The sequence below is a fragment of the Lepisma saccharinum genome, chromosome 11 (genome assembly GCF_977018435.1).
Source record: "Lepisma saccharinum chromosome 11, izLepSacc3.1, whole genome shotgun sequence".
Classification (NCBI taxonomy): Eukaryota; Metazoa; Arthropoda; class Insecta; order Zygentoma; family Lepismatidae; genus Lepisma; species Lepisma saccharinum.
This window is the reverse complement of record NC_139239.1, coordinates 14,170,502-14,177,804: the sequence shown is the minus strand read 5'-3', so window position 1 is coordinate 14,177,804 and position 7,303 is coordinate 14,170,502.

The following is a 7,303-nucleotide window of genomic DNA, read 5'->3' as shown; positions in this document are numbered from 1 at the left end:
CACACAGACATAGAGCCTTGCTGATATTTCTACAAGCACGAAATTGTTGCTGTAACATCTAGATTGCTGTACCTGTCATGTATGTTCCTGCCCAGCAGGGCTGTGGAAATATCCGCTATGTTTTGGTTTGTATGCAGGAACAGGCATGACACCTGCAATGGTACATAAAATTTTGATATTTGCTTGGGTATAATTTCCTGAAGCCTGTACCTAATAACAGCATCACAGCACAGCTCTGTCAGGGATAGGGACATTATTAAATATGTATACAGATCCAGGTATGTATTCTTATCTTAAACACAACACAGCTCTGTTACTATTATTTCAATAACAATATCAACAAAACAAGACACTATACACAACATAGAACAATTCTATGCTTGTAAAAATAACAGCAAGGCTCCATTCTAAATATTGATTCAATTTTTCACTTCACCTATCCATAACAATTCCAAGCTTGTTCCTCATAACAGCATCACCGCACAGCTCTGTCAGGGAAGAAATATCTAGATGCTATCAACAGTTCCCTACTTGTAATTGTTAGGGATAGGAATATTGAATATAGTTTGTATCTTCTATCTACTAAAGATTCCAAGGCTCTGTGTCTGGGATTTGAGCATCACTACATAGCTCTGTCAGGGATGAAACGTCTAGATGTTATCAACAGTTCCATACTTGTAATTGTTAAGGATAGGAATATTGAATTAAGTATGTATCTTCTATCTATTAGAAATTACAAGGCTCTGTATCTGTGTGGGATTTGAGCATCACCACACAGCTCTGTCAGGGATGAAACATTTCAGCAATAGTTCCATGCTTGTATCAATATTTATAATTGTTAGGGATAGGGATATTGAATATAGATTTAATTAAGTATGTATCTTCTATCTATTAAAATATCTAGATTCCAAGCCTCTGTATCTGTGTGGAATTTGAAGCAGCACAGCTCTGTCAGGGATGAAACATCTAGATGTTATTCCAGCAACAGTTCCATGCTTGTATAAATATTTGTAATTGTTCGAGATAGGGATATTAAAATATGTAGATTCCAAGCCTCTGTATCTGTGTGGAATTTGAAGCTTGTTCGCAATAACAGCACAGCTCTGTCAGGGAAGAAACATCTAGATTTAGTTCAAACAGTTCCATGATTGTAATTGTTAGATAGAAATATTGAGTATAAATTTCATTAATTATATATCTTCGATCTATTAAAATCTCTAGATTCCAAGGCTCTGTATCTGTGTAGGATTTGAGGCTTATTCCCAATAACAGCACAGCTCTGTTAGGGATGAAACATCTAGATGTTACAGCAACAATTTCGTGCTTGTAGAAATATCAGCAAGACTCTGTGTCTGTGTGATTTGTAATTGTTAGGTATAGGGATAGGATATTGAGTATAGATTTAATTAAGTAGGTATGTATCTTCTATCTATTAAAATATCTAGATTCCAAGTTTGAAGCTTGTTCCCAATAACAGCACAGCTCTGTCAGGGATGAAACATCTAGATGTTATTTCAGCAACAGTTCCGAGCAAGGCTCTATGTCTGTGTGATTTGTAATTGTTAGGTATAGGGATATTGAGTATAGATTTAATTAAGTAGGTATGTATCTTCTATCTATTAAAATATCTAGATTCCAAGTTTGAAGCTTATTCCCAATAACAGCACAGCTCTGTCAGGGATGAAACATCTAGATGTTATTTCAGCAACAGTTCCGAGCAAGGCTCTATGTCTGTGTGATTTGTAATTGTTAGGTATAGGGATAGGATATTGAGTATAGATTTAATTAAGTAGGTATGTATCTTCTATTTATTAAAATATCTAGATTCCAAGTTTGAAGCTTGTTCCCAATAACAGCACAGCTCTGTCAGGGATGAAACATCTAGATGTTATTTCAGCAACAGTTCCGAGCAAGGCTCTGTGTCTGTGTGATTTGTAATTGTTAGGGATAGGGATATTGAGTATAGATTTAAGTATGTATCTTTTATCTATTAAAATATCTAGATTCCAAAACTTGTTCACAATAACAGCACAGCTCTGTCAGGGATGAAGCATCTAGATGTTATTTCAGCAACAGTTCCAAGCAAGGCTCTGTATCTGTGTGATTTGTAATTGTTAGGATAGGAATATTGAGTATAGATTTAATTAAGTATGTATCTTCTATCTATTAAAATATCTAGATTCCAAGGCTCTGTATCTGTGTGGGAGAAGCTTGTTCCCAATAACAGCATCACTGTTATGTATAGAAACTATTGAAACATCCAGATGTTATGTTCCGAAATATCAGCAAGGCTCTGTGTTTGTGTGAGATTTGAAGCTTGTTTGTATCAATATATGGCCTCAACCATCTTGAGTGCCTGAACCTCAAAACATGTTCCCAATAACAGCATCACTGTTATGTATAGAAATTATGGAAACATCTAGATGTTATTTCACGGCAACAGTTCCGAAATATCAGCAAGGCTCTGTGTTTGTGTGAGATTTGAAGTTTGTTCCCAATAACAGCACAGTTCTGTTATGTTTAGGAAACATCTAGATGTTATTTCACGGCAATAGTTCCGTGCTTGTAGCAATATCGGCAAGGTTCAGGGTAGGATTTGTAATTGTTAGGGATAGGGATATGGATATTGAATATAGATTTAATTAAGTATGTATCTTCTATCTATTAAAATATCTATTATAATAATTCTAAACTCAACAAGGCTCTGTGTCTGTGTGGGATTTGAAGCTTGTTCCTAATAACAGCACAGTTCTGTTATTTTCAGTTTCATGCTTGTAGCAATATCGGCAAGGTTCTGGGTGGGATTTGTAATTGTTAGGGATAGGGATATTGAATATAGATTTAATTAAGTATGTATCTTCTATCTATTAAAATATCTAGATAATCACGTGTAATTGAATCTTGTACCTAATAACAGCACTCACAGCTAAAGCGGGTGTTAAGAATATATTTATCTTCTGTGTTTGTGTCTGGATAATTCACAGGATATAGCACAGTTTTGTACAGGGATATGGAGTATAGATTTCTGGAAAAATATTATTCAAAATCTGTTACCTATTCATAATAGTATCTGTGTTGGGATATGAAACCTGTTCCCAATAACAACACATCTCTGTCATGTATAGAGATATGGCAATTCTTCCCCACTAACAACACAGCTCTGTCAGGTATGATGATATTAAGTATTTAGGGTATCTGTGTGTGATTTGAAGCCTATTCCAATAACAGTAACACAACTCTGCTATAAAAAGATCAGAAAATTATACCCAAGCAGATTTCAAACAAATATCTTGCCTCTTCCTGCATACAGACCCGAGCCTGGCTGTGATGGGCAGGGATTTACACTTGCAGCAAATATTTATTTACCTTGATTGCTGTCTCTGCTGAAATAATCAGGGCTGCCTGCTGCGGGTTGATTCCCAACTGCCAGATTCCCGTGCCTGAAATCACACTGAGAGTCTGGACAAAACTCTCCCACAATTGCATATATCATGCAAATTATTCTGCCCCAGTGCCTCAACAATACAATCATAAGTACAATCTCTAAATTTTTGCCTTATGAAATACATAATAAGCTCATTCAAATATATATAGTTGGAATTTGATACAAACTCTGGATTGAAATCTTCACCACTGTACAAATGCCCATTATCAGTTGTAACAAATTCAATATTCTTATTTTTAGATATCCTGTTAATAATTTTATTTGAATATTTATAATGTCTCCAATTTGAACTCTGAGATGCAATCATGCACATCCTATATTCTAAACAATTGCTATGAGCATTGTTGAACCAATAATTGTCAAACAATTTCAATCTTAAATTATAATGGCACCTGTCTGTATAAAAATTAACAAAAGATCCAACAATTCTCTTGTTCTTGTTGTATACACGCCTCTCAAACTCACTGATAAAGTTGACATACAAGCATTGGAATGGCCTGTTACTGGCAAGCACCCACTGCATTTCAGTTTCATTCTGCACAGCAAACAGGTCATACTCGGACAGGCCAAAGAATCTAAGCTTTAAATCATCAACAAGTGACTTAGATTTTATGTATTTTGAAATACATCTTCTCTAAAAAAAATCCTGTGTCAAGATTATCCATGCAATTAGATATGATACACACTGCCTTCTATAAGTTAATTGCTTGCTGCTGCTGCTGCCTTGTATTCCTCAGAAACTGCTTATGTGCTCAGAACTTGTTGTACCTGTTAAACAAAAATAAATATTAGAATTTTGTTGTTTATTATATAAAATTTCTTGGGGTTCAAATCAAAATTCTATGCTTAATAAAAAAATATTAGTTGGGTTCAGCAGTGTGTTTTGTATATTTAGTGTGTGTATGTGTGTATGTGTGTTAATATTTTTGGCTTTGGTATTTATATAAAATTTCTTGGGGTTCAAATCAAAATTCTATGCTTAATAAAAAATATCAGTTGGGTTCAGTGCAGACAAAAAAACTGCATAGCTCTATGTCAATTAGTTCTTGAGATATTAATTATTTTGTATTTAGGAACCACTTTGGCCCCCCTGCCAAAAATTGGCTTTTATTGCATCAGTGTATATTGTTTCTATGACCTTACTTGGGTTATTCCGCCAAATTATATGCTTCAAGTCTCCTATACTTTGGTGGAGCCTGTTCAGGTTCTATCCCCCGCGATGTGGGTTCCACTGCCGATCCAGCAATGGTGAAGAATCTGCACTGTGCTCTGGCTTATATAGATTTATAGAGCCAATAGAAACCCTGCTTATTTAAACCAATCAGAAAACACCACATCATCACATTATGTCATAAGCAACCAATCAGAAAACAACACATGTCTAATAATTTTTTGAATAATATTAGGTAATAATTTGTTGCAAAACATGATGCAATATAAATAAACCAGAAATAGGCCACAAGTGGACCGGAAGTGGACCGGAAGTAGGCAAACCGGAAGTGGACCGGAAGTAGGCAAACCGGAAGTGGACCGGAAGTGGACCGGAAGTGAACCGGAAGTGGACCGGAAGTAAATATGTGTGGGTGTGGGTGGGTGTGGGTGTGTATGTGGGTGGGTGTGGCTTAGTTTTAGGTGTGGGCAAAAAAAAATATCAAGAGGGGCATATTTTTGACAGGATTATGGACAACAATCTGACAGAAGTGCCTTTTGTAAGTGTGGACAAATCAATCTGAGGGGGCTCATCATTTCACAGGAACTTCCCGAGGGCATTTTTACAAAAATCTTTGATTAGACGGGGTTCCACACTTGAGCCAAAAGCTCATATGGGCATGTTGAGCTAGTTTTAAGTGTAGGCAAATCTGCCTGAGGGGGGTTCATCATTTCCTGAGTTTATAATATCCTCAATTACACTACTAAAGGGTAACTGTAACGTTCACAGTATAATATTAATATTAATAATTACATATAATTATCATTATATATACAAAATATGTAACACCTTCATTGTGAAGGAAGGTCATCATTTCCCGGCGACATGAGCTAGCGCTGTATTGGCAACACTGTGCGGTTTCTCCATAAGCGCCATTGTGTCTTCTGAACGTGAAAACGACTCTAGCAGCGTCCGTTCGAACTATTTGGCATTCGGGCAACATCCTGTCACTGCAGAACCCTATGGAACAATTCTTCTTACAATAGGAAATATTTCTCCGAAAAATGAGGAATAATTCTCCTCAGAGAAGAGAGTCATTCTTCTACGAGTGGAGAATATTTCTCCTAACAGTAAGAGGTAATTCCCCTTATAGAATGGAATCAATCTTTTAATTGTAGAAAATCATTCGCTGAAGCATTCTCCCAAGAATATGGAATATATTAAGACTAGAGAATCATTGTCCTTAGCATTGAAAATCGTTCTACTAAGGGTAGGGGACAATTCACCTGAGAGTGGGGAATATTTCTCTTAAGACTAGGGAAAAATGTGTTTCTTAGGATAGGCAATTGTTCTCCTAACAGTAAGGACCCATTCTCTCAAGATTAGGCAACATACATACATACATAAGATATATATAAGACTGAAGAAAGATTGTCCTCAGGATAGTGAATCATTGTCCTACGAGTAGGAAACTTCCTACAAATAACAGCCCTTCTCCTAAGGCTGCCCTTACACAGTCGATTCAATTTCTAAGAAACTCCTTAGCAACTCCTTGCCAGCTTTTTTATAGTTCCTCTATGGAAACTGGAGAAGCTATTATCCCATATCTTTGAGGAAAAAGATAATATTCTCCTAATGCTTCAGCACTCCAAAACCTTCGACGACTGATTCCATGGCCTATGATAGTCTAAGTGTTGTGTGACGCCGAATTGGTAGGTTAGTACACGAAAGCGTCGACGTTACACCTCTCTCGTCAAAACATGCTGACGTCAATCGTGGACAAGGAACAGGAGCGTATATTACAGGCTAGCTAGGCTATCTGCGAAGCCTGAAGCCTGTAAAGTTAAATACTGAAGATAATGGCGATTCTGAAGTTGGCAACCTGAATTCTTAGAAGTTGGCAACCTCAATTCTTAGAAGTTGGCAACCTCAATTCTTAGAAGTTGGCAACCTCAATTCTTAGAAGTTGGCAACCTCAATTCTTAGAAGTTGGCAACCTGAATTTTTATAAGTTTGCAACCTGACTACCGTTGGGATGGCAACGTGGCTTCCTTGAAGACGTCGAATGAGCCTCTTCTTCCTCCCTCCATAGCCTAGGACCAGGTGTCGTAGTGAGTTAGTCCAAGTGTTAGACTCAGCATACGCCACTGAAAGGAATATAATTCATAACAGCGGTCTAAGAGTCAGATTTTCTCCAATATATAGGAGTAGGATATATTATTGTACGTACCTGTACGTCGGAATATATCGTTATGAAATGGATATTTTACATAAAACAGATGCATTTTCAGCAGAAAAAAAAATCTTTGTTCAAGACAGAAGGTTTAAACTGTACCGCTCCCGCCAGTCGGTGATGTGTGGTTCCCTGTAAGAACTTGCCAGCTATCACGTGATTTCATCCAGCCACTGACAGGAGCGTTGGAAACAGCACGTGATTCGTTCTCTGGCAGGCAGAGCTCGCTGTTCCCTCTATGAGGGAAATTTGAACCAATGTTGCCACATGAAGCGAAATTTCCCCTTTTGCAGGAAAATTTGAACCGAATTTTAAGCGAAAAGGAAAAGGGGAAATTCTATTTTTTTAAAAAAAATCACGGAAGTTTGAAGACGTCACAGTCAATATTTGTCCAGGTTATAATTGGTTCCACGTTAGTGTCCATTATAAGTGATGAGTAAAGGAACAAACCCAACTGAACTATACATTCATGCTT